This window comes from Leopardus geoffroyi, chromosome B1 (assembly GCF_018350155.1).
Source record: "Leopardus geoffroyi isolate Oge1 chromosome B1, O.geoffroyi_Oge1_pat1.0, whole genome shotgun sequence".
NCBI classification, from domain to species: Eukaryota; Metazoa; Chordata; class Mammalia; order Carnivora; family Felidae; genus Leopardus; species Leopardus geoffroyi.
This window is the reverse complement of record NC_059327.1, coordinates 72,704,257-72,731,959: the sequence shown is the minus strand read 5'-3', so window position 1 is coordinate 72,731,959 and position 27,703 is coordinate 72,704,257. Positions and strand designations below refer to the sequence as shown.

The following is a 27,703-nucleotide window of genomic DNA, read 5'->3' as shown; positions in this document are numbered from 1 at the left end:
GAAGACCACACAGCAACCTCTTTGACCTTGGCCACAGCAACTTCTTACTAGATACGTATGTCTCTGGAGTCAGGGGAAACAAGCAGAAATGAACTATTGGGATTTAATCAAGATAAAAAGTTTCTGCACAGTGAAGGAAACAATCAACAAAACTAAAAAGCAGCCTACAGAATGGTAGATATTTGCAAATGACATATCTGGTAAAGGGTTAATATCCAAAATCTATAAAGAACTTACCATACTCAACACCCAAAAAACAAATAATCCATTTATGAAATGGGTAGAACTTGAACAGACACTTTTCCAAAGAAGACATCCAAATGGCTAACAGATGCATGAAAAGATGCTCAACATCACTCACCATCATGGAAATACAAATCAAAACTAGGATGACCTACCACCTCACACCTGTCAAAGTGGCTGCATTTAACACAGGAAACAACAGATATCGGTGAGGATGCAGAGAAAGGAGAGCTCTCTTACACTGTTGGTGGGAATGCAAACTGGTGCAGCCACTCTAGAAAACAGGATGGAGGTTTCTCAAAAAGTTAAAAGTAGAACTACCCTACACCAGCAATTGCATTACTAGGTATTTATCTGAAGGATACAAAATTACTGATTCAAAGGGGCACATGCACTTCAATATTTATAGCAGCATTATCAATGATAGCCAAATTATGGAAGAAGCCCAAATGTCCATTAATTGATGAATGGAAAAAGAAGATTTCATTGTATGTATACATATATACAATGAAATATTACTCAGCCATCAAAAGAATGAAATCTTGCCATTTGCAACGACACAGATGGAGCTAGAGTGCATTATGCTAAGCAAAATAAGTCAGTTAGAGAAAGAGAAATACCATGTGATTTTACTCATGTGCGGAATTTAAGAAACAAAACATGAACATAGGGGAAAAGGAAAAAAAGAGAGAGGGTAAGGCAAAACATAAGAGACTCTTAACTATAGAGAATAAACTTAGGGTTGCTGGAGGGGAGGTGGGCAGGGGATGGGCTAAATGAGCAATGGGTATTAAGGAGGGCACTTGTTGCGATGAGCACTGGGTGTTATATGCAAGTGATGAACCAAATTCTAGTCCTGTAACCAATATTACACTATATTTAAGTAGAATTTAAATTAAAACTTTGAAACAAAAAATAAAATGGACAAAACAAAAACAAAACCCCACAAGCACAAATCCTACATGGTAGCACAGATACTCATGACCACAGAGAAGAGAAACACTGAGACTATGGGGTGTCAGGCCCAGTGTCAGTCCCTGGCAGAGTGGGGGATGCAAAGCCTCCCTTGAAGTTAACACTTAAGGGACTCAAACTCATTTTGAGTCAGTGTGCGTTTTATACCTGTCCCCACAAATTTGTCCTCTGATGAAAAAACACATCATTCCAAGGCAGTTGGGTTGGGACCAAAGCAGTAGGGACACACATAGAAGTCAACCAGCAGAGCATGGAGAGTGGAAGGAGTACAGAAACCCAGAGTGAGCCTCACAGACATTCCTCCCTTCCCAGGGCCAAGATTCTTTCTTTTTCTGTAAAAATGTTGGTGTAGAAAGATAGAAGGAAAGGGAAAGGATGGGAAGGGGAGGGATGGGAAGGAGAGGGAAAGAAAGGGAAGGAAACAATTGGCCCAAAATGGAGTCACTTTTGCTAAGCTCAATCAAGACTTAATTCCTAATCTAATTGCAGTTTCAATCTTTCCCAGGAGTGGAATTTGAAACCAGTCTGTCTGGAAGGTCCTGATCATTACTGGTGAGGTAATCTTGATAAGACCCCTGCCTTCCCCTACAGGAAGGTAACTTACCTGAAATAATCCATTCTTTTAACTTCCTTGTCCTGCCATCTTTCTGCTTATAAAATCCTCCATTTTGTACAGCCCCACAGAGCTCCTTTCTTCTTACTAGATGGGTGGCTGCCTACTTTATGAATCACTGAATAAAGCCAACTGGATCTTCAAATTTAGTCAGTTGAAATTTTTTTTAACAATTCAACTAATATTGTCACTAAATCTCATTTTTACTATAGGTTTTACATAAGTGGAATTTCTTGTAAAAATTGTTTAATTTTGAGAGAGAAAAGAGAGAGAGCCCATGAGCAGGGGAGGGGCAGAGACAGAGAGAGAGAGAGAGAATCCCAAGCAGGCTCTGCACTGTCAGTGCAGAGACCAACGTGGGGCACGATCCTACAAACCCGTGAGATCATGACCTGAGCCGAGATCAAGAATCAGACATGCAACCAACTGAACTACCCAGGTACTCCACAAAATTGGAATTTTTTAAAGCAAATATATGTATTTATGCCTCATAAATGTTAAGTGTTCCCAGAGGTCTAAAGAAACATGAGGTGTATTCAACCTAGAGTGCTAAGATTCCTCCAAAAAGGGATTATCTAATTTTGACCAATGAAGCTGTTCTATGTTACTTCCATGTCAGAACAACCACATTCCATATGACCATCTTTTAATTTTTTTATATATCTTTTCAATTTTCTTCCATTGGTAGATCTACCAAGTGACTCGCTGACATATCACTTAGAAGGTCTGGCCTATTACAACAAGTGGGACAAAGGTAACCCTGCAAAATAGGTGTTTTTGCTTAAAAAAAAAAAATTTATATCTCTAAACTTGATTTCAGTCATTTAGTATGTTTTCATTTGGATTTGAACAAATAAGGTTTTTGTTCACTGTATTGGTTAAGTTATATTAGGTTGTTCAGTGCTGTATAGCTTTTACTTTTTGACATAACAAAGAAAATTCTGTGCTTAAAATAAGCTGTGGCTCTCCATACATGATAATTAGTTTTTGCAAAAGTATTCATATTTTAAACATTCTTGGGGCTAGAAAATCCAGTCCTATTTTATAGTATTTTGATGCACATATTCTATGAATTAATTGGCCTTTGCCAAGAGCTGCCTTTCAATCTTCTTTTTCCTAATGTACCTAAATAGTATAATACTTCATTATATCACCATATTTCTGTTTTTCCTTATTCATATATATTTTCTTTACTTATGTATTTCTATTTTAATCTAATTTAATTTAATTATTTATTTATTTATTTTTTTTTGAGAGAGAGAGACACACAGAGAGGTGGGGGAGGGCCAGAGGAAGGGGCAGAAGGAGACAATTTCATGCCCAGCACAGAGCCCGATGTGGGGCTTCATGCAGGGCTTGATCCGACTATGGTGAGATCATGACCTGAGCCAAAATCAAGAGTTGGAGACTTAATGACTGAGCCACCCAGGTGCCCCATGTATTTTTAAAGAATATCTCTTCATCTCCTAAAACTCCTTTCTCCTTTTTTCCTCTCTAGAAATTGCTGGATCCTTTCCTTCTCCTTAGAATGACTTTCCTGGTTCTTCTTCCTTTTAACCTCATGGAATGCCTTTGACTCATCTCTTTATTGAAATCCCAAGAATAACTAGAATATGTTTTAATAAATGCCTTTTAAGTAGACTATAAAATCATTGTCCCTTCATAAAAATATATGTAAAAATCAGAGTGGACCTAAATCTCTATTGTCAAGTGAGTTTCTAATGCAAAGGTACACATTCCTGTTAAAGGTGCCTGTATCTGAAATCTTTTAAACAATGACTCCATTGGCGCTTTGTCTATACTTGCCAGCTATCTGGATTATGGCCACAGCCAGTTTATATACTTCACTTTCACCATCACCTGTTGTATGTATTTGAGCTATTTGAGCTGAGGTGACTAAAAGGAATGGGTTAACCAGCTTTTTATTCCTGATGATAAAAGAGAAGTGTTTGCATTCTCAAAATAAATTGAGACATTTATATCTGCCATCTTTCACTCAAAAAATATTTAGTATCTTCCATTCCCTAGAACATCAGTTGTGGGCAGGAATAGAACAGCAAGCACATTAGCCAAGGTCCTTGATCTCTGAAATGTAGCCTTTTAAGTAAACTTAATATCCCAATATCCTTCCTTTGATTTTACATCAATCTTCTGTACTCTCTTGGCAAGTTGCCGTTTTTTATGCAGTTACGTGCCTAGTTTCAAAAATTAAAGGAATGAAATAAATTTTCTTAGAATTTCATAAAGCCCCTTGAGATAGCCAGAGCAGAGTTGCCAGATAAAATAAGGAATGCCTTGATGTGGTTTGTATATACAATGGAATACTACTTGGCAATGAGAAAGAATGAAATCTGGCCATTTGCAGCAATGTGGATGAAACTGGAGGGTATTATGCTAAGCGAAATAAGTCAGGCAGAGAAAGACAGATACCATATGTTTTCACTCATATGTGGATCCTGAGAAACTTAACAGAAGACCATGGGGGAGGGGAAGGGGAAAAAAAAAGTTACAGAGAGGGAGGGAGGCAAACTATAAGAGACTCTTAAATACTGAGAACAAACTGAAGGTTGATGGAGGGTGGGGCAGAGGGCAAAGTAGGTGATGGGCATTGAGGAGGGCACCTGTTGGGGTGAGCACTGAGTGTTGTATGGAAACCAATTTGATAATAAATTATATTTAATAAATAAAATAAACATCAGTATCTCAAATATAAAATAAAATAAAATAAAATTAAATTAAATTAAATTAAATTAAATTAAAAAGTAAGGAATGCCTTGTTAAACTTGAATTTCAGATAAACATAAATAGACATTGTATGTCCCATGCAATATTAGGGATGGCCTGAATTTGACATACCTAAGTATGACCTAAATTAGAGAAACGGACATTTGGAAAGCAAAGAGAATGATATTCACCACCAGGGGATTCACTTCAATGGCAACAATTTACCCACTGTATCCCCCACATCCTCTACCCCCACATCCATCCCCATGCACTACACAATATTCCCATAGAATCAGATTAAGATACTTCAAATTAACTAGTCATCTTGATCAATCTTTAGCATATGTGCTTATTAATATGATGTCTTGTACACAAATAGGCATCGCAGCATGGTACCCTCTCTCCTCCCCACACTTAAAAATATTTCTAATATTCAAGCCATGGATTACTTCCAAAAGATTCTGCACCAAGACCAGCTGGAAGGGAATTTAGTAATAAGGTGTGGTTCAACTTAAGTGATTGGATCACCATGTTTATATCTGGGGCTCATAAGTAGTTAAGGATATTTTGAATCAGCAGATCAATAGCTTTTATTTTAATTCTAGGACTTTTATCTTTTGCCTACATTATAGGAAATATGAAAGGCAGAATACATGATTGTTATCCTTCAAAATGAACAGTCTTACTAAATTGACACTCCTTGTACACTTGTTGAATTGACAGGATTTGGAGCATCTACAGGTCAGTATGAGACCCTTTGATATAGGCTAAATTGGGTGGTCCAAACACTAAATCTAGGAGATAGGAGAGAGGTGTGTGACATGAGTTAGGGAGAAACTTGATATAAATCGTATGTTGGCCTTTCAAATATTGCCTCAGTGTCAGAATCTTAAGTGAATCATATGCCAGAGAAGGTTTATTAATGAAATGCAAGTCTCTTTGGTTGCTCACTCTAAATGAACTATAAATAGTCCAATTTTCTTAAAATTAAGGAGTTTTATAAGAGTATAAGAAATATATTCAAAATATGGAATAGCATATACATCTTAAAGCTCTAAATTACATATGAATTGTTTGATATGACTCTGTTATGTTTTCTTTAAGGATGATTAACATTTTTAATGAAAAACTATACAATTAAAAAAATTTTTTTTACTATTTATTTATCTTCAAGAGAGAGAGACAGAGCACGAACAGGAGAGGGGCAGGGAGAGAGGGAGACACAGAATCTGAAGCAGGCTCCAGGCTCTGAGCTGTTAGCACAGAGCCTGATGCAGGGCTCGAACTCACAAACCCTGAGATCGTGACCTGAGCAGAAGTCAGACGCTTAACCAACTGAGCCACCCAGGTACCCCTAGACAATTTTTATTTTAATCAGTTTACCATTTCATTATTATTTAACTTCTTTTCATTTTCTGATAGCTAACTTTTAGAAATTCGTATACCTTAGCAGCCTAAGACCAGAGGATTGCAATAAATAGATTAATTTATTTACCATCCAAAATCAACAATAAGAACAATTAAAGCTAAAGGAGGTATAATAGATGTTCCTACTACTGTATAAATAATCTTTTCTGTAGTCTTTGATTTTGGAAAATGTTCCTTCTTAAATGCATTCTTTATTTTGGTTCATTGGTGTTTTATGCCTAGAAGTGACAGTGAGGCTATACATTATTTTTGGCATTCCGTCAGCCCCAAGTAAAGCCATTTGTTATTACTTCACACTCTATGTGGGTTTTATCAAAAGTCTTAGCCTGTTTTAGGTGTTTGGATATATCAGATCAGTAGCTATTAGAGCCTATCAGTGCCACCACACTTTGATAAACAAGGTGAGAAGGCCAGGCATTGCAGTTGGAAGGTTTATGCAAGAGTTTGGGGAAGACAGGCAGGGACCAAAACCAGACAGATCACCATCAGTGTTTTGAGTGGGAGTGTTTGAAATGGGCTGGGATTGCAACCTGAAGAATCACTCAGGCAAGGCTTAATTGAGAGCCATGACCCAGTAGACTGGGGTTACAGTAGGGCAAAGCTATTAGCAGGTTGAAACCCATTGGCTTCGCCTTCCCCAGGGAAGCCTGAGGTCATGATCAGGCATACTGAGAATTTCTTAAGGAACAGCCAGATAAGCTGAGGTCTAGCTCTGAGATAGTACTAAGTATCAGTTCCTGTAAATTATTTTGGTAAGCTGTATTTAACTTGCCTTTTCTCTGTCTGGACAGGTACAAGTCTTCCATAGAAAGCTTTGCTACTATGTCAGTATTTCTGACTATTGGGGCAAATCAGCAGCTGTATTTTCAAACTCCCAAGACCTGAGCCATGTTTGTGTAGGATAGCAGTACTCTTCTGGGAGACCTTGGCAGGAGCTCTCTTAGAAGCCAGGTCCTCTGATTTCCTTTTAGCCGCCTTCATGGGACTTTTATTCTCGTCCCTCCCACCCCTACATTCTGGGCCAAGGGCCAGGCTTATAAAACCAGGCTTAGGATCAGGATTTAGACAAACGTTGCTTATAAAAATGTCTCTGAATTACAATAATTAGTCTCCTGTGCAACTGTATTCCGCTTTAAAATGCTATGTGTGATTAGCAGTTGCTGTTACTAGAACTAAATCTACGGAGGTTAGGTTGGGGATGATATAGATATTCTCAACCAAGGGAATAAAATAATCTAGGAATGTTTCTTTTACTGTCTCCTATTAAAGCTTTTAAAACTATTGGACTCTGTGCTCAGGTTCCTGAGTGTTACTGGGGAAGGCTATATACTAGTGTGATTTGATTCTGCTGTAGAGTCAGGCTGTCTGATGTCAGCTAAATGATTCTCCACCCAGGACATTTAGAAACAAATGAGGCTATTTTGGGTTATCACAATGACAGGGGAGCAATTCTGACATTGAATGGATAGGAGCCAGTGATGTTAAACTTCCTACAGTATACATGATAGTCCTGTACAACCAAAAATTACCCTGCACAGAATTCCCATAGCACACTCATGATTGACAAATACTTGTGATCTCTAGTTGATTCCTAGTTGCATTGCCACTGGTAACTGTACCAAATTATTTGTTTTTCTCAAAACCACTCAGTTACCTCCCTCATTTCATATTGTTTCCTCACTCTTCATTCAACAAAAACTTACGCAAATTCCCTGTTTTCCCCTTACTGTTTTCTCTCTGTGCCCACCCTGTTCTCCTTCCTGCCCTCTCAGCAACAGGAGTCTTTTGTCTCCTTTCCAAGGATAAAGACAGCTTCACCTAAGGCTTTGGTCCCTTCACATCCCACCCTGCCCCACCCCATCCCCAACTCTTGTCTCTTTCATTTTTAATGCCTTGCCAGTCCTTTCTTCCCCTTAGAAAACTACTTGAGTTTTTCTATCCTAAATATCAAATAAAAGCAAAAACAAAACTCTTAAACCTGGTACTTACCCCTTCACATTAACATTCCACTTCATTTCTTCCATGTAGGGCCCAGGGTCTATGAGCCATTTTTCACTCACTGGTTCTATTTCTTCACCATCTACTGGCCCCTAAAACCCTCATAAAATGATTTCCACTCCCCCAGTTCTGCTCTCCTGAAGGTTACCTCAGTGGCCTGTTGCCAGACCACTTGCTCTTCAGATTCCTTGGATTTCTTTGCAAGATGGGATCCTTGATAAACCACATATTAAAGATCATTCTTCCTCACTTTTCTTCAGTTTGCCTCTTGATTGTTCCCAAGAAGACTAGGGCCCGCCACGCCATATGACGTTCTTCATTTTCCTGTACTCCTTTTTAGTATTTTCCTATTTTCCTTATTTGTATATGTCCAAGACTCTGTCCCATTTGGGGGGCTCCTTTTCGTCTTCGCTTTCCCATACACTGAATGTAGGTGTTGGCCACCCTCCACTTACTGTCCTTAACCTTCTTCTCAACCATGTGAACAATCTGCAAATCTACTAACACACCTAGCCATAACCCCACTCCTCAATTTCAGGCCAGACAAAAGTTACCTGACAGATAATTCCACCTGGCTGGTCCCCTGACACTCTCTAAATTTAAAATAATAACAAAATCTAACACATTCTGGTATATTTCTTTGAGAGCACTTTAAGCTTGGTGGTCATTTTTATAGGTGACTGTCTTCACTACCAACCTAGGAACTCCTTGAAGACAAGGACGGTTTCTTACTTAATTTTTGCTCCAGTATCTGGTGCTTTAAAAATGTTAATTGAGGGGTACCTGGGTGGCTCAGTCAGTTAAACATCTGACTCTTGATTTCGGCTCAGGACTTGATCTCACGGTCATGATTCATGTTTGGTCATGAGCTCGATCCCAGCGTTGGGCTCCATGCTAAGCTTGGAGGCTGCTTCAGATTTTCTCTCTCTCTCCTCCTCTGCCCCTCTCTCCACCCCCTCCCTCAAAAAACCTATTTATTAGATAGTAAAGAGATTGATGAGTGAGTGAGGACTTGAGGTTCCTTAGGAAACAGATGTGTCTTTCAAACCTGTAGTCCAGTGCTGGCCTAGTGCTTGGCACATAGTAGGTACCAAGCAAATATCTTGAGTGAGTCTATCTTCTCTTCAAAATCAGCACCTTCTATTTTCTTTCCTATCAATGTCAATGATATCCGCATTTTCCTACTCAACCAAGTTGCAGACCTCAATGTTCTCTGATTCTTCCACAGTCACTAAATCCAATGAATTACCATGTCCGGTAAGGCTCCCTCAAAGATTTTAAATACTCCCTTTTACAGGCATACCTTGTTTTACTGTGTCACACCTTATTGCATGTTGCAGATACTGTGTTTTTTTTACAAATCGAAAGTTTGTGGCAACCCTGCATGGAGCAAGTCTATTGGTGCCATTTTTCCAACAGTATTTGCTCACTTTGTGTTTCTGTGTCATGTTTTGGTAATTCTTTCAATATTTCAAATGTTTTCACAATAATTATGTTTGTTAGGGAGATCTGTGATCAGTGACCTTTCATGTTGCTATTGTAATTGTTTTGGGGCACCACGTGCCCACATAAGACAACAAGCTTAATCAATAAATGTTGTGTGTATTCTGACTGCTCCATCAACCAGCCATTACCCTATCTTTCTTCCTCTCCCTGGGCCTCTCTCTTCCCTGGGACACCACAGTGTTGAAATTGGGCCAATTAATAAGCCAACGATGGCCTCTAAGTGTTCACGTGAAAGGAAGAGTGACACTTCTCTTACTTTAAGTCAAAAGCTAGATATGATTAAGCTTAGCGAGGAAGGTGTGTCAAAAGCCAAGACAGACTGAAAGTTAGGCCTCCTGTGCCAAACAGCTAGCCAAGTTGTGAATGCAGAGGAGGAGTTCTTGAAGGAAATTAAAAGTGCTACTCCAGTGAACACACAGATGATAAGAAAGTGAAACAGTCCTCATGCTGGTATGGAGAGAGTGTGAGTGGTCTGGATAGGAGATCAAAGCAGCCACAACTTTCCCTTAAGCCAAAGCCTAATCCAGAGTAAGGTCCTGACTCTCTTCAGTTCTATGAAGGCTGAATGAGATGAGGAAGCTACAGAAGACATGTTGCAAGTTAGCAGAGATGGGTTCCTGAGGCTTAAAGAAAGAAGCCGTCTCCATAACATCAAAGCACAGGGTGAAGCAAGTGCTGATGTAGAAGCTGCAGCAACTTATCCAGGAGATCCAGCTAAGATAATTCACGAAGGCAGCTACACTTAACAACAGATTTTTCAATGTAGACTAAATAGCCTTATACTGGAAGAAGATGTCATCTAGGACTTCCATAGCTAGAAAGGAGAAGTTGGTGCCTGGCTTCAAAGCTTCAAAGGACAGGATGACTCTCTTGTTAGGGGCTAATGCAGCTGGTGAGTTTAAGTTGAAGCCAGTGCTCACTTACCATTCTGAAATCCTAGGTCCCCTAACAATTACACTAAATCTGCTCTATAATGGAACAAGAAAGCCTGGATGACAGCACAGCTGTTTAAAAGGTGGCTTACTGAATATTTTAAGACCACTGTTGAGACCTACCAGTCGGAAAAAAAATCCTTTCAAGATGTGACTGCTCATTGACAATGCACCTGATCACCTAAGAGCTCTGATGAAGATGTACAATGCGATTAATGTTGTTCCCATGCCTGCTAACACAACATCCACTCTGCAGCCCATGGATCAAGGAGCATTAGACTTTCAAGTCTTATTATTTAAGAAATACACTTCATAAGGCTGTAACTGTCATAGGTAGTGATTCCTCTGATGGACCTAAGCAAAATAAACTAAAACCTTCTGGAAAAGAGTCACCATTCTAGATGCCATTAAGCACATTTGTGATTCATGGGAAGAAGTCAAAATACCAATATTAACAGGAGTTTGGAAGAAGTTGATTCCAGTTCTCATGGATATGACTTTAAAGAGTTCAAGACTGCAGTGGAGGAAGTAACTGCAGATGTGGTGGGGACAGAGAGAGAATTGCAATTAGAAGCGCAACCTGAAGATGTGACTGAATTGCTGTGATCTCATAGTGAAACTTTCACAGATGAGTTCCTTCTTATAGATGAACAAATAAAATGGGGTTTTTTTGACATGGAATCTACTCCTGGTGAAGATGCTGTGAAGACTGTTGAAATGACAGCAAAGGATTTAGACTATTATATAAACTTAGTTAATAAAGCAGCAGCATGATTTGAGAGGACTGACTCCAATTTTGAAAACTCTACTGTGGGTAAAATGCTATCAAACATCAGCCTAAGCTACAGAGAAATTGTTTGTGAAAGGAAGAGTCAATGCAAACTTCATTGTTGTCTTAATTTAAGAAAGGGCTGCAGCCACCCTGACCTTCAACAGCCACCACCTTCATCAGTCAGCGGCCATCAACATCAAGGCAAGACCACCAGCAAAAAGATTATGACTCATTGAAAGCTCAGATGATGGTTAGCATTTTTTTAGCAATGAAGTATTTTTAAATTAAAGTATGTACATTGGTTTTTTTAGACATAATGCTATTGCACACTTAATAGACTACAGTATAGTAGAGAGAATGAGAGGAAGGGCATTCCAAGTTCAGGGAACAGAGAGAGAGAATTTGCAAGTAGGAAATAGGAATCGACGAGTCCGAGGACCAAGTGGTAAAGCTTGGACTTTACCATCCCCAGAGTGTAGGCTGTCCTGTCCCAACTCCATGTTTTGGATCGCATGATTTCTTTCTATCATCCCGCTCTTCTTCCCATCCATCTTTCATCACCAAAATACTCATATCTACCCTTATAAATCCTAGCTCAAATAATTCTTCCCCTATGAACTGTCCTTAATTCTTCCAGGCAGAAAGAATCTCCTTTGTTTTTTCAACCCCTTCTGCTTTCCTTTGGCCTGGGTGTCTCTCAATCTTGTATTAATGTTGTTGTATCCATTTTCTGGCACCATCAGTTCCTTGAAGTATAGGGAGTATGTTTTGTTCTCCCTCTGTGCTGGGCACCACGCACACAGTAAATGCTCACTAAATATTTGTGAGCCTTGGATCACTCTTTAAAAGAGTTTTAGTATCAATCTGTAAGCTAGTATTTCATGGTAAACAAAATCTTTTTTTTTCTTTCCAGAATATCCTTTCAATAAGAAAATATCTTTAGTGAAAGTGATCATTAAAACGACTTCTTTTTTGAGAGTTTTTTTTTGGGGGGGGGTACATTTAAAATACTTTCAGTTATTAAGTTATATCATTTGGGGTCCATTTTATAATTGGTATTAGAATGAATTTTTGAGAATAGAAAGTAAAAGCTACAGGAGGAAAAGTAAGAGAAATTTCTAATTTAATTTATGAGAATTTTAAGGATTATATTAAGATGTATTAGTTTCTAAAGGTTTACTTTTTTATGTTTAAATGTTTATTTATTTTGAAAGGGAGAGAGTGAGAGAGGGCAAGCAGGAGAAGGGCAGAGAGAGGGAGAGAATCCCACGTAGGCTGTCTGCTTTCAGCACACAAACTGTGAGAGATCATGACCTGAGCTGAAATCAAGAGTCAGATGCTTAACCAACTGAGCCACCCAGGCACACCTAAAGGTTTACTTTTTAAGTTAGTTTTATGTAGGTGGAAAGATTCAGTCAGCTGTTTTTTCACATACATTGTAAATGTCACTTATGAATAGTTATGTAATTAAATAAAAGTATTTCAGGACTAGTTACACTTTTCAGGTTTCTGAATTTTTTTTGTTTTGTTTTAAAAAAACAAAACTTTTGCCCCAAAGAAATTAATTTGCATCATAACAGAGGTATTTAGTCAGAAAAAGCAAACTTTATATATTCTATTGCTTTTCAGTTTATTTCAGTGAATATTCAGTATTTGAATAAAGCAATAAAGTACATTTCTTAAGAGTATAATAGTTCCTTAAATATTCAGCATTAAGTTTATTCTTTCTTTCTGTCTTTCTGTCTTTTTTTATTTTTTTATTTTTTTTTTTACATTTATTTATTTTTGAGAAACAGAGTGAGACAAAGCGTGAGCGGGGGAGGGGCAGAGAGAGAGGGAGACACAGAATCTGAAGCAGGCTCCAGGGTCTGAGCTGTCAGCACAGAGCCTGATGCGGGCCTCGAACCCACAAACTGTGAGATCATGACCTGAGCTGAAGTCAGACGTTCAACCGACTGAGCCACCCAGGCGCCCCAAGTCAAGTTTATTCTTGTGTGTCAGGCACAGTTATAGATTTATGCCCACATATGGCTTTCCCCAGGACATGGTTATTTTGGACCACCTAAATCCACCCACACTTTAAGTATTTAAGCAGATGTGATATATTCATTGATCTCTAAAGATGCTGATAGAAATTATCCTTACCCTGTCACCCTATCCCCTTTGTTATTTGTAGGATGTCCTGAGATTAGAGCTATTTGCACTAGGGACTAAAATACTAATTACCTTGTGTAATTCCAATTTAGTACTCATTAAAAATCTTCCCTAATCAACTGGACTAACTAGCACCAATAGCATGGGTCATTGAATTTAAACATTACTTCAGTTGTGCCTGCTTCGGCAGCACATATACTAAACATTACTCCAGAATACGATATTTTAAAATAATATGGCATTATCAATATTTGGATAATGGAATCTATACTTGAAGAATCAAATCCTAGGAAATGTGTAGACCTAGGAAAGCAATTTCTGATTCTGTTAACCAGAGAAGCATATGGCTACCACATGGCTTACCTTCTGGTCAGTAATACAGCCAGCCACACACACACACACACACACACACACACACACACACACACACATGCACACACACACAGGGTGTTGCAACTTTTCTGAGAACAAAGAGCATGTTTCGTCATTCTGCCTAATAAACTCATGTTTCCTATCGGTACCAGGGAACGCCACACAAAGCATGTCTTTGAATATCTTTGAATGCCTTCATGCTTAGATTGGTTCCTAAAGGGTTGGGGTTTTCTTGGTATAACATCATTTCCTCAGTGTGTACAATCACAAGGAAATCATGAAAGCTATAATACATTAAATTTAAGATTTTATTTTCTGGATATGTAATTGGAGCAAAATCATATCCTTTTCTTGGGGCCATCTGGTAACCTCACTAAAAAGGAAAAAGTAAACATGTTTCTAGTTGCTTTGAACAAACCCATATGCTGCCAGTCGTTACTAAAACTGGCCAATGAGAGAGTTGAATTTCACTAGTGTATTCTGAGATATACTCTGATCATCCTGTAGTTTCTATAGCTAGATTCTGGGCAGATATATTTTCTTTCTTGTATTTTCATTTCATACTTTCCAAAGACGATCTGTAATCAATTGATATGTTCTATTTTTCTCTATAATTCACCAATAATAATTTAGCCAAAACAAACAGGAAATTCTCCTGGAAGTCTGATCCCTAATGAATTCTGAAACTAAGCTCAGCATATTAAAGGAAGTAATTAAGAAGGCACCCCATTGTGTTTAGATATGCTGGGTCAGCCAAAACAGGATTTTTCTATTTTTATGAGCTTTTGTCAAATTTAAAGTATGTTACATTTTAAAACAAAAATTTAAAAGAATTTCTCAGTAGCCTTACTACTCTGTAAATATTTTTTAAAATTATTCTTCATGTAATGTAAAGATGACTTTTTGAAACAAATGGCCTAGATGTGCCAATAAAAGTACCTATTCAAGTTGCCAAAAAAAAAAAAATACCACAAGTATTTTCTAGTTAATTGTGTGCACACATTCCGTATAACATAGCAGCCACGTACTAACCATTAATTGTGAAGGACTATAGAGGTCATCCGATTCATCACCTTACTTCAGAAAGGGCTGATCCTGTATTACCCCTGGAACATGGTTGGTTAATGTGCTTTTATTGTTTTTTTAAGGTTTTTTTTTTAGGTTTATTTATTTTTGAGAGAGACAGAGCATGAGCGGGGGAGGGGCAGACAGGGAAACACAGAATCCAAAGCAGGCTGTAGACCCTGAGATGTCAGCACAGAGCCCAAGGTGGGGCTTGAACTCAGAACCGCGATATCATGACCTGAGCCGAAGTTGGACCCTTAACCGACAGAGCCACGCAGGCGCTCCAGCTAATGTGCTTTCTTATCTCTTGCTCTTACACTTTGTGTTTTTACATCGCAGTCCTAGTCCTAACCCGCCTTTTCATGGTGCTCATGGTTTGCCAAGCACTGCTGCACTTTTCACACTGGTGCCTCTAACCCTTCTAGCGGCTCCCTTGGCTAGCGACCGCCAGACTTTTTCTTTTGTTCTCTTGCTTCTTACTGAACTCAACTCTGACTTTAGATAGACTCTCCTCTCTTTCTTCTCATATTCTCGTGTTCGTACTTCCTTCGCACTCTTTTTCTTTTTCTACCCTTGTCCCCTATTTGTGTCACTGCATTATCTCCTGCCATTTTTTCCCCCTTTTCCTCCTATCACCTTTTTCTAGCACTTTCACCTATCCTAAAAATCCTTAGCTGGCAGTCTTTGCTGGGTCCCGAGCTCTCAAGGTAAGCAGAGGGAGTGCCTAGAACTCCCAAGCCTGCACCACCCACTTGTTCCCATCCCTGTTGGGGGCAGAAGTCTAATGGGCTCGCAGGCAGCAATTGCAATCATCAGTGCGCAGTGCCAGTTTGGTCTGGAGATAATCACAGTCAGTTACATTGCCATTCAGATCAGCAGTCTTGTGAGAAATAAAAGCCCGCCCTCTCTGATGAGTGTTTCACATACATTCTTCCCAGTAAAGATCTTTTAGAGCAGTGTTTAAGAAATGTGAGCTCGCATCAGTCACCTGGAAGGCTTGTTAAAACAGATTGCTGGGGCGCCTGGGTGGCTCAGGCGAAGTTGTCCGACTTCGGCTCAGGTCATGATCTCGCGGTCCGTGAGTTCGAGCCCCGCGTCGGGCTCTGTGCTGACAGCTCAGCGCCTGGAGCCTGTTTCAGATTCTGTGTCTCCCTCTCTCGAACTGACCCTCCCCCGTTCATGCTCTGTCTCTCTCTGTCTCAAAAGTAAATAAACGTTTAAAAAAAAGATTAAAAAAAAAACCAGATTGCTAAACGCACCCCTTTCTGCAGTGGAAATTGGACATCGGCCGTTCTGGCTGACCATGCCGACACTGCCTGTCTGCAGGTCACTGGTGGAGTAGCACTACTGCTCAGTTCTTTTCAATTTTCTGATCACGAACTTAAATGATTCTGGCTCACTTCAAGGCCAATTACCTGTATTCTTCTTCCTTTGGAAATGATTTTCAGACAATCCCCGGGGAGTGACTTTCGGTCATGACGTTACATTCTTACGGCTAAGGAACGCAAATCTCTTCAGCTTTTTACAAAATGTATGCTGTAAATCTGTTATCACTGTTAGTTACCCTCTTCCATTTCTCCTACCGGTTGTCTGTGCCAGCCTCCGGTTGCAGATAGGCAAAACAAACTTAATAATCTATACGGTGTTTCACTTGAAAAGAGACTTGTCTAATTTAGACTTTGGTATGTGGATTAACTTCTGGTTTCCATGTATTTTATTTATTTATTAATACACATGTATATAGGTGTGTATTTGGCACCTGTGAATAGATGGCACCAACACGTACCGTGCAAAGTGAACTAGGATACAAAAAATTTAACCCATGCATCTAGCAGTCAAGTTGCTTTGCAACTCTTTAGGGATATAAAACAAAACAACAATATGACAACAAAACAAACAAAATCCCAGTGAAATAGAACTTTTAGAACTGGAGTGGACCAAATAAACATCAAGCCTTAAGTAGCAAAACAAAATTGAAACAGTAATTCAAGGGAAAATGGTTGAGTCAGTCATACTTAACTGAAAAAAGGGTGACCCTGATAATGATTGTTCCTTTGAATATCAGTACCCATACAAATATATTTTCTGTCTAGGCCATCACTTGATACATGCCACCTTTTGTCATCATTGGTTGTGTATGTCCTGTCTTCAACTACCATTGATGGCCCTCCCAGACCGAGACGATGTGTCATGCATTTTCATATTACCAACACTTAATATAGCATAAGTATGCGTTTCCAACTTACTGTTGATTAAATAAGGGCAAGTGGACACAGGACATAAGCTGGTTGGCAAATAGAGTGGTCATTGAATCAGTTTTGTAAAGCTTACTAGGTAATTTCACATCAGCCATATTAAAGATCCTTCTAGGAGGCACCATCTAAGCCCAAGCACAATGTCTTGCATGTAGAAGGACCTCACTACATCAGCTCATTCAATGGGTATTCATTATTTATTCAAAGTCTAACTGACCTACTCAGGGTCTTTTAGCACTTGTTAATTTACTTTTTCTTCCTGACAACCTAATGATACTGGGCAGGAGGTACAGCACACAATTAAAAAATAATTTACCTAAGGTCACAGTAGTGAGCCAAGATTCAACCAGGGAGTCTCCCAAGTCTGTGCTTTTGATGACTACACTGTATTATCTTACCTCTCAAAGCATGCCCATCACAGTCTTCATCTCTGCAACAAGGTGACACTCTCCCTTGCATTATTTCTTTTCTCAGAGTTGGACATTGTTGCTTCCAAGGTATAATGGGATGTGTGGTACGTGTGGGTTTGAGGTTTCACTTTGATCTAGCGCTAGCCAATACACTTAAAGTGATTCAACTTTTAAAAATAGGAGTCAATCTTGGCCAACATTTCATCCTTCTTTGAGCTCCTAAAGGACTTCATATTATTCTCTTGTCAGACCAGGATTATTATGGAAGACTGGTATACATCCTGCAGGGCAGAAATGTTTGTTCAGGAAATATATAAAAGAAGTCTGGGGAGAATTCCAGATCCTCCTGAAATTCATGAGCAGACTTTTCTTCTTGAATGTAATCACAGTAATTATAAAAGTATGGTTAATAACCGTTCTTACATAATTTTCCATTTTTTCATTAAGCCCACATTCCACCTGGTTATGTGTACAAGGAAAAATGGGTCAAATTTATATTAACAGTCATTGACTTACAAGGGAAATAGTAACCTAGGGCATGTTCCCTTATTTGAAATTAATCTTTGCTTGAAATTACACATCTAGAAATTTCTCTTAAAAATGGCTTTTGAGTAATAATGAATATACTTAATACTATGTAGAATTGGTAGCTGAAATTGCACAGTGAAAAAACAAATCAAAGGCTAGTTGTTTCAATTCCTCAAGGTAAAGTTTAAGAGGAAATGAAAATTCTCCCTGATACCAGTCTTCTGATTAACATAATATATGCTACAAAATGAACAATATATGAAGAAAATGCAAAATTGTTTTAAATCATTGATGGTGAATCTATCTTCTGTCTGTCTTATTGCTATAGCACATATTGAATGTGTAAATTCTCGTATCAGTGCCTAGGCAATCAGGATATTCTACTTCCATAATAATTTTATTTCTTATCCATCCTTGCATAATTACAATTACGTTCATTTTTCCATGTTATTATTCAAGAAATTAACAAAAACAATGCTTAAAATATCAGGAAAATATTTTGTTACTAGATGACAGTATCTATACTATATCCAAGCAATTCAGCTCCCTTTCCCTCTTCATTTAATTTCCCCATTTCTGCTTCTCCTTTCACAGATACACACTTTGGTCACAATACTCTGTTTCACACTGTCCTGGACAGTGTTACAGTGTTGAATTTCTCTGAATTACTTCCATGCATGTATACATAAATATTATATATATATATATATATATATATATATATATAATATATATATATATATCTTCTGTCCAGTGCTCATTAGGCTTAGAGCATGGGAAAAATAGAGATATGTACTAGTAGTAGATACATGTTACTATTAATATACATGTTTGTTTGTATACATATCTATATTTTTCCTATATATATGTATATAAGAATCCATTAGAACATACTATTAATATATGTGTTGTTTGTATACATATCTCTATTTTTCCCATGCTCTAAGCCCAGTGAGCACTGGACAGAAGATATAATTCTTATATCTGTCTTGTCATTAGTAAATCTTCCCTGGAAACACTCATGAACTATCTGTTGAGATATTCTGACTTCAGCGTATACTTTGTGGTATATGGCCTGGTCCGTGCTCAAAGGCTAATATTGCTTGAAGGCAAAAAATTTTAGGGGGAAAATATGTCTTGTTGGCATCCTCATGACTAACACAATATATGCTGTGGGTAGACTTCCTGCTTTCTACCACCGATTTTGCCTCCTGGCAAACAGTTTTGAATTTTAAGGCTGATAGCAGTATGCCAGTGCCAGTGCTGTAGCAGAGAAACTGGAAAGGTGTTTCTGTACTTTAAAACACAGGTTTCACCGTGGCATAAGCATCTTCAAACTAACTGTCAATGGAACAGTGGGGAAAACCAGCTGAGGATTGGTGGAAGCCCATTGCTGATACGAAGGGTATCATTGTCATTGCTGACACTTGGGAGGACAGACCATTAACTGTAAGGATGGCGGCTGGATGAAACTATGGCTAGACTTTAATCAGAGTGTTAGGAAGAGGGATTGCTCCTATACAGCGCTGGGCATGCTTGTCCATAAGGACCGTACTGTACCTATCCTGTAAAATGCTCTTCAGTTAAAGCCGCTATTATTGAGGACATGCTTTTTACCTTTCATCTGTCAAAGAATGATAGAGACAAATCCACAGAATACACGGGCCAGTTTGAAGGAGCTTCCACAAGACAAACTTGAAATAATATGACTGTCAAAATAAATAACATATTAACGGATTATGATCGATGGAATAAAATAAGAATACAGTGAAGTCCAAAATAATGTCAGTAAATAGGGGAGAATGGAAAGCTTTTCCTTATAATAGAAATCTAACTTCTTACTGTAGAAAAAATGATGCAAATTGAAAAAAATTACCATTTGGCAGGATTTTGGATTCCTGGACCCCATTTCAATGGGGCAGGATAGGGATGCAGTTTTCCCTTAACACCAACAGTTCTCTGGACACCAACTCCAAATGGATGTCCTACAGTTCAACCTATTCTGACACCATCTACCTCGAGATAGCAACAGCTTGCTGGTCATGGGCTCAGTTCTACAGGACTTTTCTTCTCTACCCCCACTTCAGATGCCAGTCTAAAGCACAGGTTGTTGTTACCTGTACTTCTGGCTGCCTGGTTATAAATCAGAGGTTCCCATTATTCCCTCCTTGGGTTTGATGAATTTGCTAGAGCGGCTCACAGAACTCAGGAAACCCCATTTATTCACCAGATTGTCTATCTGTTATAAAAAGATACAACTCAAGAACAGCCAAGTAGAAGAGAGGCATGGGACAAGGTATGTGGGAAGGGGCACGGAGCTTCTCTGCTACATCTCCCTACATGGCAGTCTCCCTACATCTCTATGTGTTCACTAACTTAGAAGCTCTACGAAACTTATCCTTACGGGGGCTTCGCGGCATAAGCATGGTTGATTAAATCACTGGCTTTGGGTGACTGATTTAATCTCCAGCCCCTCCCTCCTCAGCGGAGGTCAGGGGGGGTAGGACTGATAATTCCAACCCTCTAATTACATGGTTTGTTTCTCTGGTGACACCCCCTGTCCTTAGGTGGTCTAGGAGCACTGCAAAAGTCACCTCATTAAAATAACACAAGATACCTGTATTGCCCTCCTGGCTTAAGAAATTCGCAAGGTTTTAGGAGTTTTGTGTCAGAAATGGGAGGAAGACCACATGTATTTCTTATTAGAAATCACAACCATCTTAGTAATAACTGATTCAGGCAAGAATCATCCGTGGATGCTAAAACTGGTAGAAAGGTAGATATTACCAGGATATGTAAGTAGTCTCAACTGAGCAATGTTATCACTAGCATCAGTTCTAAGCATCTAAGCATCAGGCTAAGACCACCAGGAACGCACCTGTAGTCGAGCAAGCTGGGATTATTAATTGTTGCAGTAAGGAACAACGCACACCATGAGAAACCATGGGATGGTTCAGTGAAAGGAAGTTAGAAAGGACTTACAGGATTTGGGGGTGGTTAGGTAACTCTGGAGAGCGGTAAAGAAAATGGTTCTGAATTGGAAGCTGTCAGGAAGTATGGGTAATTCTATCATTGGGTATCTCAGGAAATCATGTACAGAAGGAAGGAAGACTAGACTGAAGCTAGAGCCATAATTGGCAAAGCAGCCACAGGCATACATACTACCCAAGATAGAGGGAGGTTTGGCCATTAGTGCAATGATGACAGTGTTCATTGTTTTGTCTGTGTTCAGACATGATAATGGAGGGGTCTTGTCACAAGGTCCCAGAGTGGCCTTGACTAATATTGATATTCTGGGAAACAGTTTCTGTTCAACACAAGAGCACCGAGGCCCAGCTCTGAGTGCCAGTGCATCTCCTAGCAACACCAAGGCCTAGATGGTGGCATTCTCAGACAGCGGAAGTCAGGGACTGCTTTTCTTTTTCTCACTAGTAACCCATTAACCAGAACCAACCAAATCAACATCACGTGCCTACTGATATGAAAAGGAAAACAACATCACTCTTGGGGCATTCCTGCCAAAAATACATACCTGAACCTAATCAAAGGGAATATCAAACACAAACTGATAGGCTACAAAAGAGCAGGCCTGCATTCCCCAAAAATGTCAATATCATGAAAGAGATTGAGAAATCGCTCTAGATTAGAGATGAGCCAAACATACCAGACTGCAATCTATGAATTGGAATTTTCTTTTGCTATAGCAGACATTACTGGGATAATTGGCAAATCCTAAATAAATCTGGAGTTTAGATGATTGTAGCAGCATTAATTTTCTGATTTTGATAATGATACTGTGATATTTAGGACTCTTTTAGGAAGCACATTGAAGAATTTAGGGGTAAAGGGGCATCATACCTACAAATTATTCTCAAATAGTTCAGAAAAAAATGTGTGTGTGTATATGTGTGTGTGTGTGTGTGTGTGTGTGTGTGTGTGTGTGTGCAGAGAGAGAGAAAGGATAAAGTAAAATTTGGAAAATCTGGGAGAAGAATACATGGGAATTCTTTATATAACTTTTGCAACTATTTGTAATTATATCAGAAGTTAAAGAAAAAATGCCTTCCCCTGCCCATTTACCAAGTGCTTTTCTTTTTTGAGTAAACGTTATCTTGGTTGATGGGGGATTCAGCCTTGGTGTTTTGGTCACCGCATTCTTGAGTGAAATATCTATTATATGCATATTTACATCTAAATCTCCTTTCTTAATTTTTTATGGCTATTATAAGACTGACAGGGGTTTCATTGGGGGGTAGCTAATTCCTTTAGCAGTCCTTATATTTGGTAAAATGTATTATAATTCATCTTTTCTTAATTCCACAGATATGAATTGCTAGGAACATATGCATTCAACTTTATTTTGAAAAATTCTCTTGGCGGTGGAAGTAGCACCTCATTGAGAAGTGATCCACGGGTAAGCATCTAAACATTGCATGTTTTCTCTTTTGTGTCTTTCTTCCATGTGCTGTTGACATTAGCCTGTATCAACAACATTCTATAAAACATAGCATATACACTAATACTACAGGGCTTTCAGTTCAGAATGAGGAAGAAAATAGGAGTGAAGTCTTTTTGGATAACTTAGTGAAAAAGTTATCTTCATTATGAGTGTTGCTTAGAAAACTATCTCGAGATTTAAGAAAAGAGTTCATTTAGACTTAATCTTGAAGCTAAAGAGTATTTGGTCTTCCATAGATTAAGGAGAGCCATTATTTGAGGTAAAGAAAAGTATTATTTTATTATCATTGTCGAGAACAAGCTGCAGCCACCCACATACCATGGAACTGTGTTGAAATATGCCTGGGTCATCCTAAGAAGGAGCTAAAGTCAGTTAACTTAAGCTCAGTCCAATGTATCACTTAGCCTTAAAATTTTCCTATTACTTTGTAATGTTGCTATGTTTAGATCTTCTTAATAATTGACAACTAGTGGTGTCTCTGTAATTTTGAGTAAAAGCGTTGTTACAATATCTCATTTAGTGGGAGTTTCTCATAGGTTCTCACATGTGTGTATATATATATATATATATATAATATATATATATATATGTAATGTGTATATATATATTATATATATATATGTAATATATATATAATATATATATATGTATGAGTTGCCTTACTGAGGACTCCACTGTATCAACCTAACTCAGCATCATTACTTTTGTCAATAACCTGAGATTTGGCACAACTGTTTATTGATTGATTTTTAATTAGAGCGCAGGAGTAGGGGGAGAGTGGCAGAGGGATTGAGAGAGAGAGAGAGAGAGAGAGAGAGAATCTCAAGCAGGCTCCATGCACAGTGCAGAGCCCAACTCGGGGCTTGATCCCACAACCCTGGGAACATGACCTAAGCCAAAATCATGCATCTGACTGAGCCACCCAGGCACCTCTTTCTTTTCAATTTTTTTTGTTTTTTGGTTTTTGTTTTTGTTTTGAGAGGGAGAGATCAGCTTCGGTAAAGGTGGTTCTCAAGATGTGAAGGCCACTTGCCTGAAAATCACCTGCGGTGCTTGTTAGAATGAAGATTCCTGCCTCCACCTCAAACCTATTCATTTGGAGGCTCTTGATGGGAGGCTCTGAAGCTATAAATAGGGACTTTGAAGTTCATTCAGAAAGATGACTCTTTGCCTAAGGTAATACAGTCTTAAACACAGAACTAATTTTGAAATATTAACCAATGGATTTAAGGTTCTTAATTAATTAATAAGTACAACTTCATAAATGAAATGGTAAATATAATTATTAGATAAAATTTAAGTGGGAGTTTTATTGAATGCCCACTGTGAACTCAGAACATTTATGAATACTTAAGTTTTAATCAAGGATGATGGATTTCTAGATAATGTTGCCAAAATGAGTTTTTTAAGTCACATTTGTGGTCAGTAATCTTGGCAATAAACTTTTTTTACAATATCAATAATTATTTATTTATTCTTCCTGAATTTGGCATTCTGAAAAAAGAACAACTGATAGATATTCTACATTGAAGGTTTAAATATGTAGAGAAAAATCTTCAAGATTTCTTCCATTTAATCTATACAGCAAAATACTTGGTTAAATTATACTCACTTTTTAAAAAAAGACGAAAGGCAGAAATTGTTATTTGAAAACCAAATGGTACAGCCATAAAGGACATTCAGTAGCTCCCCCTCATCTTCAGGGGATAGTTCTAAGTCCCCAAGTTTGCAGATAGTTCTGTGAAAACACAGACACTACCAAACCCTATATATACTATGTTTTTTTCCCATACATGTATACCTATGATAATGTTTCATTTATAAATTAGGCACAGTAAGAGATTAACAATAATAACTAATGATAGAACAATAACAATGTACTATAATAAAACTTATGTGAATGTGATCTTTCCCTCTCAAAATACCTTATTGTACTGCCCTCACCCTTCTTCTTGTGATGATGTGAGATGATAAAATGCCTGCATGCCTCCATGATGAGATGCAGTGAGTTGGAAGATACAGACATTGTGACGTAGTGTTAGGCTACTATTAACCATCTGAGGACATGTCAGAAGGAGGATCATCTGCTTCCAGACTGTGGTTGACTATGAACAACTGAAACCAAATGAAGCAAAGCTCGGATAAGGGGGTGGGTACGGGATAAAAAAAAAAAAAAAACTCTGGTCCCTTTCATCAAAAGTAAAGACAAAGGCTGGGAGATCCATAATTTAAGGAAACAAAAAAGAGTTTAGACTGTCATATTTGACTTGGCAGTGAGGTGTACAGGATGATTACCTCTAGTTATTGCTCAATTGAATTCCAGAAAGTTCAGGAGGTGAAAAGACAATGAGGGTCACCAGCAGGGAAGGTAATGGATACTGTCACCCCTTCTGTAGATGAACGGACAGGACATGAAGAGTTGAACCAATTTACTATAGGTTCGAGCGTCCAATGCTTGATTTCATCTCAGGTCATGATCTTGCAGTTCAGTAGGTTCAAGCTCTGCATAGAACCTACTTGGCAATCTCTCTCCCTCTCTCTCTGACCCTCCCCTGCTCTCTCTCTGTCTCTCAAAATAAATAAATAAGCTTTAAAAAAAAGTTATTGAATTTATTTTACTTTTTTAATTAATTCTGTGTGATTCAAATTCAGTTCCACTCACATGCTTTTTTTTTTTCCTAAGTAATCTCTACACCCAGTGTGGGGCTTGAACGCACGACCCCAAGATCAAGAGTCGCATACTCTGACTGAGCCAGCCAGGCACACCCCCCCACTCATGTGCTGTCCATGTAAAGAATGGGTGTGAACTGGGGCGCCTGGGTGGCTCAGTCGGTTGAGCATCCGACTTCGGCTCAGGTCACGATCTCACGGTCTGTGAATTCGAGCCCCGAGTCAGGCTCTGAGCTGATGGCTCAGAGCCTGGAGCCTGCTTCTGATTCTGTGTCTCCCTCTCTCTCTGCCCCTCCCCCGTTCATGCTCTGTCTCTCTCTGTCCCAAAAATAAATAAACGTTAAAAAAAAAGAAAAAAAGAATGGGTGTGAATAAAATGCAAGTAATCCGACCTAATGGGATGTCCTAGCAGAGGGCAATCAGGATAAAAAATCAGTGAACTTAATTCAAACATAAAGGTCTGTACCTACAGAGAACACTGGCGGCCTGGTGCTTAAAGAGAGAGCTGTCCGCTTGGACTTCTTCCAGTTAAGAAATTTGAGACAATGTAAAATCAAAGTTCCCTTTTTTTTTTTAGTGTTGCTTAAAGTATTTAGTTATGAATCAGCTTTAGCTGAATCACACTGAATTTTGTTTTAGTGTGGAGTGGGTTAAGAGTATGTGTAATTACAAATATACCAGAATGGTACACTTACCTCCCTTCAAATTAAGTTTAGAAATGAAAGAGATGTTATTCTTTTCAAAAACATAGCAATAATATATATTGCTACAAAATATTGATGAAACAGTGTGTTTATATCATGTAAAGTTTCTGTACCATTGAACATGTGTAATCAAAGGAACCACTGATTGCCAGGACCAACTGCTTCTAAACTTTTGCCCCATTTTTCCTGTTCTTCTTGTGTAATTACTGCTTCACTAGAGTATGAGTGATTTCTTTCTCTCTCTTTTTTTTTAATTCAATGAGGCACTGCATTGTTTAAACAGTTAAATAGTGAATCCTATTAAGATTTTCTAAGTACCAGACAATAATTCATCTTCTGTTTCCGGTAATTGCTCACTGTGAAAATTCACCAAGAACCACAGTTAAGACTCTCTGAAGGGCCTGAGTAATTTGATTTTCATAGGCCCCAGGACCATTCACACTTGGAGGGTTTAGAGAACATGTCATTCTAATCCAGCTCACGACACTTCACAGATGAGGCCTTCTAGGCCCCAGGAGTCTCCGAGATCTCACACACCATCAGAGAGGAGTATCTGAAGCTAGCCTGATACTAAGAAAGTTCTGCATTCAATTACCTGTCATTATATCCTTAGAATGTCTATGCATTTACAAAGGATTTTTGAAATATAGTGAATAGGATGGCATTGATCCCCAATCAATTATTATTATTGTTATAATTGCCAATGCTGTCCTGCTTGGGGAACAGCAATACCTCATTTCTTCCTCTATCATGGGTATGATTACAGTGGTGGCATTTCAAATATGTGGCCTTTCAAATATGTAGCGCAAGGCTATCGTTATATGTGCTTTTCTTAACAAACCTGGGTTACCAAATACGCATATTTACTATTGCCTTACAATGATAAGTTAGAATAAAAAGGAAATAAGATGAATTTATTAAGAAATAACGTGACTTGCCATTTATTATTTGTATTTTAAAACGCAATATGCTTTACATGTCGTGGGGCATCTCGAAATTCTTAGTCATTCCTCAGTATGTCATTTTATCATTTCAAACATGGACGTTTGGGGGGTTTGTATGTTTTGAGAGGCATCTTAAAACAAAAGACTGGTCTTTACCTTTGTTTTTACGGATTATAAAGGACTTCACTGGTGGTGAGCAGCTGCAGGAGCAGAGCTCTGCCGAAGCTTCCAAATCTCCCAAGTGTGATTCGTTCCCTCTCTGCCCGCTGCCTACTGACTGTGCCTCTGTGGGCGCACTCAACGCCCCAGCTCGAAACGTGCCTGCTTTCTGCTCCCCACTGTGGCTCTGGGCCGAGTCCTTAGCAGGGGTCTACGAGTAAAAGCATGTCCTTTGTCGATACCGCATTTTTGGGTGACTGTGGTATCAAAGCAGAAGGGAAAAGCACCTCTGTCCTTGTTTCTCTGAAGAATAACACATATGATATTACCGATGATGCATTGTGTTATGAATCTCCATGCAGTGATACAGTACGTTCAGTACATTTGATTGTGTTTAATCCTCTAAACATTCCTTTGAAATATTCCCGTTTCAGAAAGATGAAATCGAGGCTCAGAGGTGGCAAGTGACTTGTCTGAGTTCATTTAGCTGTGAATGACACCACACGACCTTAAACTCGGGATTTTTGCCTCCTTCCTCTATGTCCCAGCTGCCTCAACCTGTTGTTAATTTATGTGAAGCCTGGATTTACTTTGGTCGTGATTCTTCATAATATTAAATGCACATTCTTTGGTTTTGCTCAATGTTATTTTATGGTTAGCACAACAAACAAACAAACAAACAAAACCCCTAAATCCTGTCTGGCTGGAACTGCAACCTTTCATCTTTGTAAAGACAATAGGCAGGATTGAGGCCCTCATAATAAAGTGCTAGCCAGCCAGGAAGGAAGCTGG

The 27,703-nt window shown here is 38.7% G+C and overlaps 1 protein-coding gene across 6 annotated transcripts in view; it reads left to right on the top strand.

Annotated features, from left to right (window-relative positions):
- LRAT (lecithin retinol acyltransferase) overlaps positions 1-27,703 on the top strand; it is a 46,075-nt gene that overhangs the window by 6,990 nt on the left and 11,382 nt on the right. For 3 of the 6 annotated variants that reach the window (XM_045465021.1, XM_045464985.1, XM_045465052.1), the window contains exons 3-4: positions 22,299-22,389; positions 26,932-27,069. The gene's annotated coding sequence lies outside the window, so the exon portion shown is untranslated. Of the gene's footprint in view, positions 1-5,187; positions 5,297-22,298; positions 22,390-26,931; positions 27,070-27,703 lie in introns of all 6 variants that reach the window. The other 3 variants (XM_045465007.1, XM_045465015.1, XM_045465002.1) reach the window with 3 other exon arrangements.